The 17,883-nt window shown below is 49.5% G+C and overlaps 1 protein-coding gene across 2 annotated transcripts in view; it reads right to left on the reverse strand.

Moving 5' to 3' along the window:
* Positions 1-17,883, reverse strand: part of CPLX2 (complexin 2) — an 87,836-nt gene that overhangs the window by 19,883 nt on the left and 50,070 nt on the right. The window contains exon 1 of one of the 2 annotated variants that reach the window (XM_037823192.1): positions 12,077-12,286. The exons of the other annotated variant lie outside the window; for it this stretch is intronic. The gene's annotated coding sequence lies outside the window, so the exon portion shown is untranslated. Of the gene's footprint in view, positions 1-12,076; positions 12,287-17,883 lie in introns of those variants that run through there. 2 annotated transcript variants of the gene reach the window in all.

Below are 17,883 nucleotides of genomic sequence, written 5' to 3' on the forward strand. Positions count from 1 at the left end.
CCATCAGCCATCTAACAATTGCCCCTGCCTCCACACTTGCCTTCTAATTTACTCTCTAACTGGCTTCCAGATTGTGTAAGGGAATCATAGCTTTCTAAAACATGGATCTTATTACATTATTTTCATCCTGTAAACACATAGTGGGCACAACTGATTTTGCCACCTATAGCAGCCATCCCTTATGTGGCATTGGCTTTGGAGAAGCAGACCTGTGTGTTTCATTTGGACCCATGAATCTAGTGGATCATAAGACCTGGGCTAACCCAATCAGCACTCATCATCCTCCTGGTCCCAAAGTTTGATCCAGGGATAGGCACAAGATCAAAATCAGGCCAATCAAGACCAGAGAGACTTCCTCTCGAGCAAAGGGAAATGAAATCTCCTTTTGGATCCACTGTGATGTGAGCTGAGTTTCCGAGGAACCAACACATGGAGCCCCCAAAAGGGGACCAGCTCAGAGCAAGCATTGCTGCGAAAAGGAGAGCAAGAAAATGGACCTGGTGACACTGTTTAAGCCTTGGATCAAGCTGAGCCTGAAGCTCTCCTAGGACTTGTCATGTTGATGAGCCAATAAGACCTCTCTGCCCTTCTTGTTCTTGTTAAAGCCACATAAAGTTATTTTTTCTTTTACTTGCAACCAAAAGAATCCCAACTGATATACTGTCTTCCCATTGCCAAATGGCCTTCTAGACCCCCCACAATCAGACTCTCATGGGTCTTTCCAGGCTCATTCATAACTACCTATGCTCCATCAACCACAAATGACTTGTAGTTCATGGATACCCCATGACCTCCCATTTCTAAGCCTTTGCCCATGATATTTTCTCTTGGTGGAATACTCTTCTCTGCCCTTCATTTGACAAGCTTTAACACTGGTCATTATGGCTCAGCTAAAGCATAAAGAAATCTTTCCCAGGAAACAGGGCTGAGCAGTGTTTCTTCTGTGCTCACATGGCCTTTGTGTGGACCTCTTCATCATAGCGCCAAATAAACATTACGGGTAAGGTTGATTTGCTTGTCTGACTTTCCTCTTAATTTATGAGCTCTTTGGGGATGAGGACTAATGGATGATGAGGAATTCATTCACTCAACACACATGTACTGAGCATCTCTTATGTGCCAGTATTGTCTAGTAGGGGAAGGAGATACTACTCAGTAAACACAGCAGGCCAGGGTAACTTGAGAAGATGATAGGGCTATGACATAATAAGACAAGGGATGCCTGCTTTATATCTCTGGGCTCAGAGCCTGGAGTAGGGCAGGTCCAAAGCAGGCCCCCAGGAAATGATTGTTCAATGAACGATAAGGAACATCCCCAGACACCCTGGTGCCCATGGACCTTCTCTTATGCCTGTCACTCAGAACTCCACCAGAACCTCTTTGCTAGTGATTCATTCCTGATTTCCAACCTATTCCTCTGTTGGGGAGGTCATAGTTACAAAAATGACATTTTCGTGTGTGCACAGCACTCACTTACCTTTCCTGATGGTGTTGAACAAAGATACATTCTATTTGACTTCACGGTGCAGCCTCATTCCTGGCCAGGAAGTGGTGAGCCCGTCTGTGCTCCCCTGTCCGACTTTGATCAAGGCTCATTCGGGCCTTTATCTTCCCAGACTGGAGCCCTCACTCTTCCCTCTCCCCTGCCAGGCCTGTTGCCAGCCCTTTGATCATGTCCATGACTCTTCACTGGGTCTTATCTGGCTCCATTAAGGCGAGATGAAGCTTCGTCCTGCTCATGTCACCTCCCTGCTCAAAAGCCGTGGGTGATTCACCATTGCCTACAGCATCAAGTTGAAACCCAAGAGCTCCTCACTCCCTGCCTCCAGATCTGACCTCTGCCTCCCTTGCCAGAATCAATTACCACAATTTCTTATCTACACAGCACTCCCTGCTGCAGAGCACACAACGCTTCTGATACTTCTTCTGTTCCTTTATTCATTTATGTGACATTGGCTGTCTTCTCCCACTGGATCATAAGCTGCTTGGGGGCAAGGACCATGTCTTGCTCATCACTGGATCCCCAGTGCCAAACTCAAGACCTTCCCCAATGCAAATGCTCAACCAGTATTTCCAGAGGAGAAATATGGGCAAGGCATTGCCCCATCTGCTTGGGGGTTGAAGTTACTTTTCCTGGGCCATGAGAGGGCCCCTTCTCAGGAGTGGGACTGCAGATGTAGGCCTCTTGTTTGATCACAGACCACACTCGTAGCTCTGGAATCCTTGTTTAAGTCTTGCCCTTGCCCCTTCTGAAGCTATTTTCTTTTTGCATTTCTCAGACCACATATATAACACCACAAGTTGCTCCTATATTTGGGCCCCATCCCACTGGAATGTTTTTGATGTAATTTGTTGTGGTGATAGACCTTTTTGGCCTGTCCTGTATCTCTTTGGAGTCCCTCTCCTTCCCTAATCTCAGTCTTTATGACCCAGGTGGGATTGACTCCTCGCCCCACTTCCATGGGTGGACATTTGACCCAGAGCAGACTAGTTAGAACACTGGGCATCCCCTGGCCACAGTGATCGGCTCAGGGATGGTGAGTGACATGAGCTAAGCTAACAAGAGTCAGCCCTGGGACTTAAGCTGGAATTTGTGGGAAAGGGGCTTGCTCTTTCCATGGGATTCCCAGGACCAACAGAATGTGGTCCTGGAGCAGCTGGTGACTATTTTGCCACCACCCAGGGAGAGCTTGCCCAAGTTTGAAGCCAACACAGAGAAAAGCAGAGCCTAGAGAAGGGTAGGAGACAAGTACCTGACGATGGTGTTCAAGTGCTCAGATTCTGACATGCCTTTAAGCCTCATCTGCTCGTGTACTCTTCAGTTACATGAGCCAATAAATGCCATCTTTCTACTTAAGTGGGTTTGAATTAGGGTTCCATCTCTGCTACCTGGGAGAGACCTGCTGGAGTCTGAAACCTTGGAGCTGTGTGTCCCCTCCCGCAGAAAATTGCTAATAGAGCACGCCCTGATCTTGAAATATTCTCACATTCTAAGAAGGAACTCATCATCCTAGCCGAGGATGGTGTGTCTCTCCACTGCCTTTTCCCCTACTACAATATGGTCCCCACGAGGAGAGTAATTTAAGAAGTTAGCTCACAATGCTCAAAGCTTTGCCAAAGCCCAAACTTCCTACCCACAGATCCCTGTTCATATCTCCGCATCCCCTCAAAAATGCACATATTTTTGGCCAACAGGACCACAATTTCACCCTTGAGTGGCAATCCACTTTCTTGGGTGGGTGCCATCTGTTCCCTGCGATTTGTCTGCATCTAGTTTGTCAACTGGAGTTGGAACACTTGCCCGCCAGAGCAGTGCCTTCAGTGCCCCTGCTTCCAAAAGGCAATCTGGGAGCAGGAATTTCCCTGAGGTCCTCTCCAGTAGAGGCTGAGGCGGAGGCGTCGTCAGATCTTCCTGATATCTTTTTCATCTCTGAGCTCAGTCCCAGAGCTGCAATCATCAAGCATCTCACCTGTTCTTTATCTGACCCCTTTCCATTTGATGGATTTAAAACACCTCTTATTCTTGGCTCTTTGGTCCTTCACAAGGTGACTTTCTGAGTGTCTTTGGACTGTTTGTTTTTTTTGTTTGTTTTTTTTTTTTTGAGTTTTCCTCTTTTATTCATGTTTTGAATAAACATATGTTTATGTGGGAAAGAGATGGATGGAGTTAAGATGGAACAAAAATAGCAGCTTTGCCCTTTGTTCCAGTTTGCTAAAGCTGCCAAAATGCAATATACCAGAAATGTACTGGCTTTTACAATGGGGGTTTATTAGTTCACAAATTTACAGTTCTAAGGCCATGAAAATGTCCCAGTTAAGGCATCAATAGGATGATACCTTCTCTGAAGAAAGGCCGATGGCATCTGAGGTTCCTCTGTCACATGGGGAGGCAAATGGCCGGAGTCTGCTGGGCCTCTCCCAGGGTTAGCTTCTGGTTTCCGTTGCTCTCTCCAAAATGTCTCTGGGCTTCTGTCTTAGCTTCTCTCTCTCGGCTTCCGTGCATCCTTGCTTGTTCCTCCCAGGGTGTTTCTCTCTAAGCGTCTGGGAGTTCTCTCTTAGCTTTTCTGGGGCAAACTCTGGATTTCATCTCTTTGCTTCTCTCCTGGTTCTAGTTTCAACAGCTGTCTCCAAAATGTCTTTGGGATTTTCTCTCTAAATGTCTCTGAGCTCTGGACTGCCTGGTTTTGAGACTTCACTATCCTGGGTGGGCCTCAAGTCATTGGTTTTTAAAAATTCTCTGATAATGACTTTTCCTCACAATAGCTTCTCAGACTTCCCTCCTTAGCTCTTGTTGTTTTGTTTCTCATCATAAGGGTCAGACTGTGATGTGCTGTGGTTGGAGGAGGGAGGCTCTGTGCACGATTGGTGGGGAGGGGACTCCTGGAGGTTCCACCATCTCATGATGCCACCTTCTCCACATGGAGCTCCCAGGGTCACTGTGGCAGGAGGATAGAGCCAGAGCATCCCAGAGGTTTCAGCTGCCCCAGCTGGGAGGTGACCTTGTGGCCTACCCTCCGTTTGCCCCTCCAGATCCACCCTCCCCCTTCTCCACCTTGCTCTGTGCCCAGGAGGCTGACTCACATGGACCACAGCAACAGGCTTCTGGTTGGGGTTTATCAATGGGAGGGACTGGCAGGGATTTGAAGTCAGAGTGGCCCTGGGCTGAAGGCCATAGCACCTGTTGAGTGGTCCTTTCCAGATCGGTATCCTCTCATTTGCATACAGGCACACTCTCCTTTGCATACAGGTATGCTCTGCTCTCCATTGCATACAGTTACACTCTTCTTTGCACAGGTGCCCTCTCCTTTCCATACAGGTACACTTTCCTTTGCATACAGGTACCCTCTCCTTTGCATACAGGTAGCCTCTGCTCTCCATTGCATGCAGTTACACCCTTCTTTGCACACAGGTGCCCTCTTCTTTGTATACATGTGCCCTCTCCTTTCCATATAGGTGCCCTCTCTTTTCCATACAGGTATGCTCTGCTTTCCATTGCATACAGGTACCCTCTCCTTTGCATTCAGGTGTCCTCTCCTTTCCAAACAGGTACGTTCTGCTTTCCATTGCATACAGGGACACTCTCCTTTGCATACAGGTGCCCTCTCCTTTCCATACAGGTGTCCTCTCCTTTCCATACAGGTAGCCTCTGCTCTCCATTGCATGCAGTTACACTCTTCTTTGCACACAGGTGCCCTCTCCTTTCCATACAGGTGTCCTCTCCTTTCCAAACAGGTACACTTTCCTTTCCATAGAGGTGCCCTCTCCTTTCCATACATGTGCTCCCTCCTTTCCATATAGGTGCCCTCTCCTTTGCATACAGGTGCCCTCTGCTTTCCATACAGGTAGGCTTTCGAGGCTTGGCAACAGTGCCTCCCTTTCCCTTTGGGTTTAGAGGTGGTGATTTCCCACTGATGCTGACCTGGGAACTATACTGTCCCTTGGAGGGTCTGTCCCCTCCTCTTACCTCCTAATCAAGTTCTCCTTAAATTGCTTAGATGGAGTGTTCCATGCTCCCTGCCAGGACCCTGACTATCCACTCATCCCATCACTCTGCTCACCACTCATTGGCCAGACCTAGTGCCTTGAGCCAGTCGACTGCAAGAGGGCTGGGAAGGATGGTGCTCGTGCGTTCAGGATGTAACCTGGACGCATCTCGTAACTCCTGGGGCTCAGCACAGGGTCCTCCTGGCTCCAGGAGGTTCTTTCCAAATGACTTCTCACCCCTGCTTATGCATCCTGCTATTCAAAGCTCTTCTCTTCAGGGCACGGCAGAGTGGAAGGAGCTTGGCCAGGTACCTGCTGTGCAACTTTGGGCAAGTTGACTTCCCTCTCTGAGCCTAAGTCTCCTTTTTTACAAAGTAGGGGTATTGACACTTTCCTTGCAGGCGCTCAGCAGAGCTGAGAGATGTGTCTGCAAAGGCCCTGCCGTGTGGGAGACACATAGTCCCCGGCCACTGTTGTGTGCCATCGTGTCCCTGCCTTGGAAGGACTGGCACCCCTGAACTCACTGAACATTGCCCCGTGACCACATACTCTGTGCCAGGCATGCATTGCAGCTGGACCACGGGGTGAGCAACACAGACAAGCTCTGCCTCGGGGAGTGTTTCTGGTAGGAGCAGACAGGCAATGAACAAATAAATAGAAAAACAGACAATTCAGAGAGTTGCAAGTGCCCAGAAGAAATAAAACCAAGTGACATGAGAAAGAAAGATCGGGCAGGGGTGGCTGGGGGAGAGCCTCCTGGAGATGACGTGTGAGCTTTTGCTGAGCAACTGGAAGAGGCTGGCATGAAGATGGAGGGCAGAAGGTTTGGTCTGAAGGTCACTCCCCTGAGCTGGGAGTGAGCTTGACCTTCTCCAGGTACTGGGTGGAGACCATGTGGTGAGGACTGTGGGGAGCGAGGGGAGAAGGTGGGAGGTCATAGGGGGCAGGTGCCAGCCCTGGTGAGAGACCCAGGTATTATGGGATGTGTGGCTGTCAGGAGTTTTTAAGCAGCAAGTTGAGTCTGCAGTGAGTCCCTAGTTGAATTTTCCTCTGAATCCCACATTCTCTGATCTCATTTGCCTGGTCAATTTCTTGAGCAAATCAGCATTTTTGGAGAACTGAGGCCCTCGGTTAAAGATCCAGGCAGGTTCCTCTGTCACCTATGAGGAAACTGAGGCCCACAGTCCCCAGGGTCAGACCCTGGTCTCACTGACAAAAGGCCATAGCCATCCACCTCCCACCCCTGAGAACCTGCTGCTGCAATTTCATTTCATCGGCTCAATCTCCCATGGGACTGGCATCAATACCTCTACTTTATAGAAGAGGAGACTGAGGGCCCAGCATCTCCCACACTCTCCTCACCTCAGGACGCCTCTCTCTCTCAGGCACCAGCCCCCACACGGCACACGCATCCTGCAAATAACTGTATGTTCCCAACACCTCTCCTCCTTCTCCTTGGAAACCCGCGTTCTCTTTGGACTTGGACTGCAGTATTGTTAGATTCTCCAGCTTGGCTCAGCATGGAGTGCAGCGGGAGCACCTTTGAATCTGAGAGCCTGGGGCTGGGCACTGGCTGGGTGACTTTAGGCAAGTCACTTGACCTTTCTGAACCTCACCTGAAGAGCAGGGGTACAAAGAGCTAACGTCTGTGATGAAATGAGAATTTGTACATGAGCACTCCCTTCCCTCTTTTCCTTCTCTTTTTAGTTCTGCCTCCTAGATGTTTTGTTGGGGAGGGCAGTGTCCATAAAAGTGCGGAATGCTGCTGAACTCCAACTGGGGTGGACTGGAGGCATCTTTATTTGAAATCTCCTAATTTATAAATAAAAATTAAACATAATTAGCACTGTCCAGAGCAAAGAAAACCCACAACTGGGTCAGAATAGGGCACCAGATGGCCAAGGCTGGAGTATGAGGTTTTGAGTTTTACGTCAGGTGCATCCCAAACATTTATCTTCACTGTTTGGAGAAGTTCCTTGGAAACTTCAGGTTCAATAAGGGCATGGGAAGAAGCAGACTTCCTGGGAAGGACCACACAGAGCCTGCGATGTAAAAAACTCAATAGCTTAGCTGTTTTACCAGTCAATACTCTTTCAGATGCAAATGACAGAAAAATCAATCAAAATGGTGTAAGGGCCCAAACGGATTGTGTTATTTCAGGTAACTGAAAAATTCAAGGAGGGTGTTTGGATGTTAGGAAGGGTTTGATCCAGGAGCTCACACAGTATCATCAAATGGAAGGGAGAAGTCAAATGTGGCCTTTCACTGGATTTTGGTGGATGTTTTGGAAGAAGTGGGAAGGGGCTTTACCTGCGGGGAGGGATGAGTCAACACGACCTCTGACATTCAGAGCCTGGAGGGATGATGATAAAAATAGCAGCTAAATTTACTGAGTTGCTTTGTGCCAGCCAGTGCTCTACATGCTTTACATGTACAATCTCATTTAAGCTTCATAACAACCTTAAGAGGTGAATACTATTATTACGGTCATTTTAAAGATGAGGAAAGAGTTAAAGGATAGGAAATTTGCCAAGGCCACATAGCTAGATGGATTTGAACCCATCCTGTCTGGCCCCAGATCCTGTACTCTTTTTTTTTTTCCTTCTTAATTTGCCATTTTATCCATTTTTAAGTGTACAATTCAGTGGTATTACTTACATTCACAGTTGTTGTGCAACCATCATCACTACCTCCAAAACTTTTTCATCACCCCCAAAAGAAATTCTGACCCATTCAGCAATAACTACCCATTTCCCCCTTCCCTAGCCTGATAACCTCTAATCTACTTTCTGTCTCTATGAAGTTGCCTAGTCTAGACATTGCACATGAATGGAATCATAAAATATGTGTCCTTTTGTGTCTGGTTTATTTCACTGAGCTTAATCTTCCCAAGATTCATCCACATTGTAGCATGGACCTGCACTGCATTCCTTTTCTTGACTGAGTAATATTCCATTGTATGGATATGCCACATTTTGTTTATCCATTCATTTGTTCATGGACATTAGAGCTTGCACACTTCACCTCTGTTCTGCCGGGAGCAGGATGTCTAAGCAGAAGAAATGTCTGCTTGACCCAGGCTGTGGGGCACAAAGACGGGTGATGGTGCATGTGTTGTGATTGCACTGTGTCATTGCAGATGTAGGATGCAGTGGCATTGAGTGATATTTGGCACCATCAGCACGTGCAGGTCCCTCTGCAGTGTGCTTTCACTCACTGCTCCTACATGGCCACCTTGTATCTCTGTGTAATTGCTGTGGTAGACATGCATGGTCTAATTTTGTCCAGTAGCCTTTCTTCTGCACAGCACCTTAATATTCCTTTGGGGAAACACCCTTCTCCTGTGCTCTGGACATGTGGCTTGAATGGACTTGAATTCCTCCTCCATTAAGCTCGAGGGATTTGCACATAACCCAGATCTAAGATTTAGGGATGGACATATGATCCAGGATGATCCAGTGAGACTCAGTCATGGGGCTTGTCCTGGAAAAATTTGAAAAGGAAAATTTTCTTTCTGTTGGAGTTACTAAGTGGGGGAAGGTGTGAGCCTTGAGCTCCAGGGTCACAGGGAGGAAAGAGCCTGTCCAAGAGGGAAGTCAGCCCAGAAGGAAGCAGAGCTGAAAGACAGAGAGTCTGAGCCCTGATGATATTGTGTGAGCTCCTGGATCAAGCCCTTCCTGAAACCCAAAACTATCTCCTTGAATTTCTCAGTTACATGAGCTAATACAATCCCTTTGGGCCCTTACACCATTTTGTCCTTAGACCATTTTTGTTGCTTTTTCTGTCACTTGCATCTAAAACAACATTGACTGGTAAAGCAGCTAAGTTATTGAGTATTTACATGTCAGGCATGGGCTAAGTAAGTACTCCATGTATGTTATTTCACTTAATCCAATGAGGTAGTTGACATCATGCCCATTAGGCAGATAAGGCAACTGAGACTCAAAGAGATTTATTATGTTGACTAAGGTGTCACAGCTAGTACATGGGGGAGCTAGAATTACACTCCAGGAATTTTGACTCCAACTGAACTTTGACCACCTTCTAAATATCTCTTGTAATGCCTACTTCTCTTTTCTATGCTACACTTTCTTGGTCTCATCCAACTGCTCTCCCTGCTTCTACTCTCACCTCCTTTACTGCCCGCTTCTTTGGGGAAGATTCCCTGGCTACAGCCTCATCCTAGGTTGTTTCCTGGTGGACATTTTTGTGGTGTAACATACCTTTCTTCTAACTAGACTGAACTTCAATCATGACTTGTTCCAGCTTTACCTCCTTCACTTGTGGAAGTCCCATGGGAACAGAGATGACGTCTGTCTGGCCATTGTCTCTGCCCTTATGCCTGGTGCAGTGCCTGGCTGTGGTGGGTACCCAGAAAATGTTTGCTGAATAAATGAATTGTGCAATTTTTTGACTCCCACTGTGGCACTGGATTACTGTACAGCTATCTGCAGTATTGTATCGTTCTGATACAGTGAACTTCAATTGTTGCACCTCTGTCTTGTAGGATATCTTTGATCTTGGATGCTTACTTATTTTTTTATTCCTATATATGGTTTTCCATACAAGACGGTGAGTTCTTTGATGACGTGGGCAGTGTTTCCCACCATCATCCCTTGTGTAGCAGTAATAATAGTAACAGTAAAATACAAGTAAGAATACTAAATGAAGAATACTTACTCTCTGCCAGGCACAGTTCTAAGGCTTTGCATGCATTTTCTCATTTAATCCTTGCATCAATTTGGATGTACTTTTATGACCCTGTTATACCTAAGGGCAAACTGAGGCTCAGGTAGGTTATGCGAGCTCTTTTTGCCTAGCCAGTTTGAGTTGAGGTCTATCTTATGCTATCAAAAAAGTCCTTATTTTCCCAGTGCTAAATGAGGGAATGCCAGATTGGGTTGGAAGGCTGCAGGGACAGCAGGAAGGCTGACCCCATGGATGGAGCCTGCTGTCCTCTGTTGAAAGAATTGATGGAGGGATAAGCTGTGGAGTGGAGGTTGGGGGAGCTTCAGGCTTCTGGGGAAAGGGTGCTGGGCATGGAGCCAGAGAGCCTGGGCTCCAACCATTTTCTGGCTGTGTGTCCTGGGGTAAGGCACCATACCTCTCTGAGCCCATTTGCAGGGCCAATGCCAGGCTTGAGATAACACCTGGAAACTGCCTAACCCAGGGTCTGATGTACAGTCACGCAGGCCACCAGTGGGGACTCAAGTGACCCTCCCGAAAACCCAGTGAGGGGTCCCCTGACGATTCCACCTACAGGTGAGTGCAGCCACTTACTCAAAGTCGCTCCACCTGGAAGAGGCAGCTGGGAGCTGAACCTCAGCTATCTGGTTCCAGAACCTTCACTGCACCGTTCCTGTCTTCTCAAGAAGGGTAAGACTGTTTTCTCTTAGGGATTCCAAGTTTCCCTTTCTTGATTTTACCCTCGAGCGACCCTTTCCCTTCTCCCCAGCATATCTCAGTGGGCAATAGACAGAACTTTGTGGCAAATCTGTGGCACTGTGTGTTGTCAGCTCTGGGGCCTAGAGGCAAAGATGTTCAGCAGGGAAGCCCAGGTGGGATTCCCATCTGTAAAACCGTGAAAGACAGGGGCGCCAGGGGCAGCTCCCGGAGGAGGAGCTTTGGAGCTGGTTTTCTCGGGTTGTGGGTGGGGGGTCGTGGCTGCTCCTTCTCGGGATGCTAAGGAAGCTGGGGGCAGAGCTTGGGCCCAGGGCTGAGTAGCCCACGTGATCCCACCTCCAATCGCTGGAGTAGCACCTCCTCAGATTTCGCCACATCTGCATACCACCTAGGCTATTTACTTAACATCTCCCCCTAATTCCACTCACTTGCAAAAATAAAACCCTCCATTGCATTTATTTAGAAACTTGCACCACCACATTAAATGGGAAAAGCAGTATCGCTTGCTAAAAACAGAAGGTACCAATGCACATCAACTGTGTGAAAAGGAAATGTGGATTCAATGCTGGCTCCAGGCGTTTGAACCCCATTAAGGGCTGAGTCTGCAACTGGCCCTCTAGGCATTGGAAGGAAGATGGATTATAGACACGTTCCGGGAACACTGGCCTCAGCCCGAGGCTTTCTCTTAGACACACTGAAGTATTGAGAGAGAACTGAAAAAAGGAATGGGATCTGTGGAACCACCCATAGTAACCGAAGCGCAGAGAGCTGCACTCACCCCGCACTGTGGGAAACACCCTTGGACATCTGACGCCCCACCCTCCTCACCTTCCCAGGGGGGACCCAGTCTCACTTCCCCTCCCACTTCTGCAGTTCCTGGCACAGAGAGCTGGGACTTGGGCAATGCAGCCTTCCATCCTGAGCTGATCAAAGCTCAGGAACTCAGTTTGCAGCCATCTTTGCCTCAATTCCATTCCCTCTTTTATAGGCTCTTTCTTTCTACCTAGAGAGCCTGGTGACCTTGTGCTCAAATCTCATCCCCATCACTTCTGGGTCTGGTCACCAATCCAAGCCTCAGTATGTTCATCTGAAAAATGGGACTAGTAGCAGCCACCTCAAGGAATCTATGGGCAAGAAAAGGCTTTGTCATTTGTTAGACCTCATGCACACATAGACTTATTTTTCTTACTTGTCATCCTCTGGGGTTGGAGGGTTAGCCAAGTATCCGGAGGTTGGACTGCTTGCTCTCAGGGGAAATTATCTGAGTTTCAGCCCACACCGTAAACTTCCTGAGTTCATGACAGGCTGTGCGTTGATGTCTCTTTCTTGAAGGGGGATCTTGTGGGCTCCAGCTGAGGCAGCTTCTGTTTTTAGCTGGAATCACTTGCCTCTCAGCCCCCTGTGCGGAAAAAACGAAGTGGTGCAGAAATAGCCCATCTCAGGGGCTGCCCAAGAGAAGGGCTTATTTTGACTCAGGATGCTGCGGAAGCTGTGGCAGCCTTGTCAAAATACATCTGACTCTCCTCGGGCGGCCCACGGATCTTCAGACTCGCGCCAGGACCAAAGCATGGCTGCCAGATGCACACATCGGAACCCAGCCCCTGGGAGCAGAGGACAGCCCTGGATTTGATTCCAGTAATAACCATCCCAGGCTCCAGAGGGTAGGACATAGAAACCCCTTGGCAGCTGGCGGCGGCATAAAGGAGCCCTCCTTGGTCTCCAGGCTGGCACACGGCCTGGCAGGGTGCACCGAGTGGATGAGGGAGTGTCCATTAGTCATTCTCCCATGGATCTTGCAGAGGAGGCCATGATAGGGTTATTGCACCCATTTCATAGGTGGGAAAGCTGAGGCCCAGGCTGCAAAGTAGAGCAGATGGCCTTCCTGATTCCTGATGGTGAGCAATCACTCCAGCCAATGCAACTGCTTACTCTTCTCCCGGCACTCCCCAGGGCCTTTGCACTTGCCGTTGCCGCTGCCTGGGAGGCTATGTCTCCTCTTGTGACTTTTCAAGACCCAGGACCCACATCCCCTCCCCAAGTTCCCCGCATCAGCTTTGCAATGGCCCTTATTTCCCTTGGCACATGTCTTGCCCTGACAGAGGTTTATTGAAGGAGTGAAGAAGGTGGGTGCTGGACTCCCCAACTCAGTCGAGGAAGAGAGACCCCTGAGCTCCTCCCCAGTCCACAGCTCAGCCTCCTAATTGCCTTCCTCTGCCTAATTGCCATCTCCATTTGGCTTCCAACACAGGGCCAGCTCCCAAGTCCTCTGCACACCCAGCTCTGATCCTGCAGCTCTGACCTGCTCACAGCAGTTGGCAGCTCCCAGTGGCAATTTTCAAAGTGGATTCTGTGTGTCTCGGTAGGGGTTTGGTGAGTAAGGAGGTTGCTAGTCAAATGAGTGGGTATTGCTGGGCTAAATGAAGTCAAAAGCATTTTCCCCCTGCAGGACTTATCAGGACCTATAATGTGCTATTGTGCATTGTGATTCTCAGAGAGGCAGGTGACACAGAGGTGACATTCCTAGAACTTATTTGATTGTGGAAATTTTTTCATGTGGAGCACCAAGGGGTCCCCACTTTGGAAAATGCTGATCTACTGATCAGAGCCTGAATTTCTAAATTCAGTGGTCAAAGCCCTTTACAGCCTGGCTCCAGGCACCAGCTGCTACTCTGGCCAGTCTTCTAAACTACAGAATGTTCCAGCCAAAAACAGAATGTCTGGATGTTCCTTGTGCCTGCTGCGGCTTTCTCACTCTTGTCTCCTGTCCACGCATCTAGGTTCACTCTTTCCATAAACCAAACCCCCCGATTCTCCAAGGCCCAGCTCAAATGCCACCACCTCTGCCCCTGTGGCCCTGAAACCTTTCCAAGTGATAGCAGCATGCCCGCCTCTCGCCCCAGGGCCCCAAATCTGGTTGATGTTACATCATTCTGTGCACGAGCGAGTGTGACGTGATTATGGGGGAATCTTTGGATCCACTCTAATTTCCTCAGAGTCATTTGCAAGCTTTAGTATTCGAATTGGTATCAGTGGCAAATCTGTCATTCAGGATGCATCTTACCACAGCACATCTTGATGCAGGGGCTGTGATTCGCTGCATGGGCTGCACATTCCCCGAGGGCCACATCTGCATTTGTGTCCTCTTTGTAGCTCTGAGAACCCCCAATTCAGCAGCAAATAGACTCCTGCTCAGAGTCACGCTTCGTTCCTTGTCCCCTCACCCACCAAAAGGCAATTCCATTAGTGTTTGGGACAAGGGGGCTAATGTTTAATGGAAGATCACTTGGTGCAGGGGCACCGGGCTGGGTGCTTTACACATGTCGCTTCACCTGATGACAGGGAGCTTCTGCCCAGCCCTGCGCTGCCCCAGCCTCCTGGGCTTGTGCAAAGCCTCTGCTCACGTGCTTCTCTCCCCCACCAGGCTGGGACCCCCTCAAGGTCATGTCGTATTTGTCTTTGCACCTCCAGCATCTAGCTTGGGGTTTGACTGCACGCAGGAGTTGCATGTATGAGGGGAGGGACGAGTGTTTCTTAGCCCAAGTAAGATTCCAGGCCTTTATGGATATGATCTGAGGCCCCGTTCTTTGAAACTTAACATCCTACATTTGGAGGGAATCTGCAAATCCAGCTCCCTTTCCTTTGCTCAAAGGTGGCTGTCCTGATCATAGACTGCGGACGGTGCTTTAAGCCACAAACATCCAGCAGGAGATGGCTGGTGACAACTGACAGCTCAGCCCCACCCAAACAAGTGAACTGCCTAATGTTCTCTGCTTATACTCGCTAAAATGCGGATGTCCGTACAGCATGCACAGCAACCCCAGTTGGCATTAAAACACACACCAGCACGTCTTCTCCACAGCAGGCAGAGGCATCCTGAGAAAACATAAATTAGATCCTGGTATGCCTCTGCTGAAAACTCTCTGTTGGCTTAGAATAAAATCAACACACTTTGCTTGAAATCCAAAGTCACTTCTTGGGTCTCCAAGGCCTTAAGTGTGCTGAGCTCTGTCTTCTCTCTGCCCTCATTTCCTGCTGCTCTGCCCTTGCTCGCTCCACTCTGGTCATGTCGGCCAACTTGTGTTTCTTGAGCATGCCAAGCTTGTCCCTGCCTCAGGGACTTTGCACGTGCTGTTCCCTCTGCCAAGAATGTACCCCCTCCCCCGCCATCACCACACACGCACACACATCTTCACCTGCCTGGCTCCTTGTTGGTATTCACATTCTGGCTCAAAGATCACCTCCTCAAGGAGGCCTTCCCTGATTACTTTATTTAAACCAGGATGTCACTTTGTAGGACATTACCCTGTTAAATGGTCTTTAATAGCTTTCTCACTGTCTGAAATTATTTTACCTATACGTTTGCATGTGAGGGGAGGATCCCCTGTTCACTGCAGTGTCCCACCTCCTGTAACAGAGCCAGCCCAAGGAGGACAATCAAGAGATTTGTTTACGGAACAGAAAGTCAGAGAAGTGGTTTTGAATGCAGAGTCTGGAGCCTGAAGGCTGGCGTTCAAATCCCGGCTCTGCCCTCAGTAAGGTCCCAAATCTCATATCCCACATACTGGGTCCTGGTTTGTAACCCTAGGAGGATGATAACAGGGTCCCCTCAGAGGGCCACCAGGAGGATCAATGAGTTAATCACACAAAGCAGTATTCAGTAAGTGGTGGCTATTCGTCTCACTGCCAGCCCCACTTTACAGATGAGGAAACTGAGGCATAAGGAGGTTAAGTAACCCGTCCAAGCTCAGCTGAGAAGCGTGTTTGTTCAGAGTGCGATTTGCACAAAGTGCTCTCCTGCATTTGGGCCTTGCTGTGGCCCTGGAGTGGGGGCAGCGGTCATCTATCCCATTAGCTGAGGAGATGTAGAAGCTGGTTGCCCCCTTTATAGCCACCCCCTCCTCCACCCACCACCTGACTTGTCACCTTGTCCTGGTAGGCATCCTGCAACTCTGCTGCTTGCTCCCCTGCCACTCCCATGCGGCCAGACCCTCAGTGGCTGAACTGGACTGCTGTCCGAGTGCTCCAGCTGGACTCCCAGTTCTGATCAGTGGCACCCCTTAATCAAGAGCTCCTCACTACTCTGCCTTCCAGATAAAACCCCATGCTAGCTCCATCTGCAGCCACCTTCTTGCATCCCTCATCATGCCACAGCCTTGGTGCATGCCAGTGACACTGTCTGGGACCCTCCTCCCTCTTCCCTGGCTACCTGGCCCCACTCTGCTGATCTCCATGTAGGAACATCCCTGGGTGCCCCAGGCTGGACCAGGCACCTCCCTTGTGTCCTGCAGCTGTCAGCGTTTGCCTGCATCACAGCGTCCACCCCCAGTGCATCTCTTTGAAGGGTGGAGCCATGTGTGGGCATCATTGTGGCCCCAGGACCATGCCCAGGGCCTGGCACAAAGGAAGCATCAAAGATGGTTTGTTGAATGAATGAACAGTGGTCACCGAACCCAGTGAGGCAGCTGCCAGGTGCAGGGGGAGGCAGGAAGCAGCACTGTCAGCATCAGCAGCCAGAAAGCAGATGGCCAAGAAGGCTCGAGCCTTGCAGGGCACCACCAGTGGTATGGATTGGAGGAGAGAGGGGTTGGGGGTTGCCTGTCAGGGCCTCTCACCCCCAGCATGGTGGTTGCCTGTGGCTTTCTCTTCTCCCTGCTGACTGGCCAGGCCTGGGGAAGCCGGGGTTAAACTCAGTTGTGGTTGGTACCAAATAGTGGAGCCTGATTGTCACCTAGGCAAGTTCTGCAGCCCCTGATGACGCCAACCTGGTGCAAATCTCAGCTCCTCTGCTTTACTGCAGAGTAGGACGAGCGTGGCAAAATGATGCTTTATGCAAGCCGATGCTTTATGATCGAAAGGGGATGACTCTGCTCAGAAGGAGAACCTGTTTGTCATTCCCTGGAAGATCCCAAAGTCCCCAGGGTGGTGGATGCAGTCTGGCCCGGGGAGGGGGGACCTCTGGAGCCAGCCCTTGCTTCTCAGATCGTCTCAGATGCTGAAAAGCTGGGAGAGAGGGGGGCCTTATTTGCAAGCACATCTTCCAGGCCTAAACACTGCTTACACTCCTCCACACAGCTCCTCCAACCCAACCTGTACTCTGTTGCCAGAAAAATCTTCCTAAAATACTCCTCACATCACATCACTCCCCTGCTTAGAAACTTCCTGCAGTGGTCTCACATTGCCTGGGATGCACCCGAGCTCCTTTGCTCGGCCCCTGAAACCCTCCACAGCAACTTACTTCTTTGTTTCTGAATTCACCATCCAGTCTGGAGTCTTTCTTTGTTTCCTTGGTGCCACCACCACATTGATCCATCTCAATAGCCCCTCAAAGATGGGAACTAGTCTCCCTATTTGGTATATGAGGAAGCCGAGGCTCAGAGAGCCAGATGGATTTGCTCAAGATCACCCAGCTGGGATCTGTCTGCCCATGGGGACCTTTGGGGCTCCCTGAGCTCAGCAGGGGGTGGTCAGGGTTGACCAGAAGCCTTGCTGCCTGGAGGCCCTATAGCCGCCAGGTTTTCAGTGCAAAAGGCCTGACTTACAGGTGTGGGGGGAATGGGTACCGAGGGAATGCCCAAGGCCATAAAGGCTCTTTGAGAAGCTGGTGAAGATCTGTGGGAGTCCCAGCTCTGCCACTTCCCAGCTAGGAGGCCTTGGGCAAGTAAGTCTCTTTGTCTCCCTAAGCCTTGGAGTTCTTATCTATACAAGGGAATGAAGCCACAGGTTTGCTGAGAGAATAAAACATGATGATGGAAAACGTATGTGTTCAATAAATGCTCAGCATCTAAAAATAACCCCTGTCTTTTTCTTTGGAGCTGGAAGCTTCCTCAGACATTGTTCAGTCCACCCTGGTTTCATTATGCAGCTAAGGAAATTGAGTCCCCCAGGAGGAAGTGACTTGGCCAAGGTCATACAGATTGTGGACCTCCCAACTCCTCACCCAGCCCTCTCGCCTCTTTACCCCCCTGCAGGGCTGCCCACATGTGTCCTTGGGCTCCC

This window comes from Choloepus didactylus (genome assembly GCF_015220235.1).
Source record: "Choloepus didactylus isolate mChoDid1 chromosome 11 unlocalized genomic scaffold, mChoDid1.pri SUPER_11_unloc1, whole genome shotgun sequence".
Classification (NCBI taxonomy): Eukaryota; Metazoa; Chordata; class Mammalia; order Pilosa; family Megalonychidae; genus Choloepus; species Choloepus didactylus.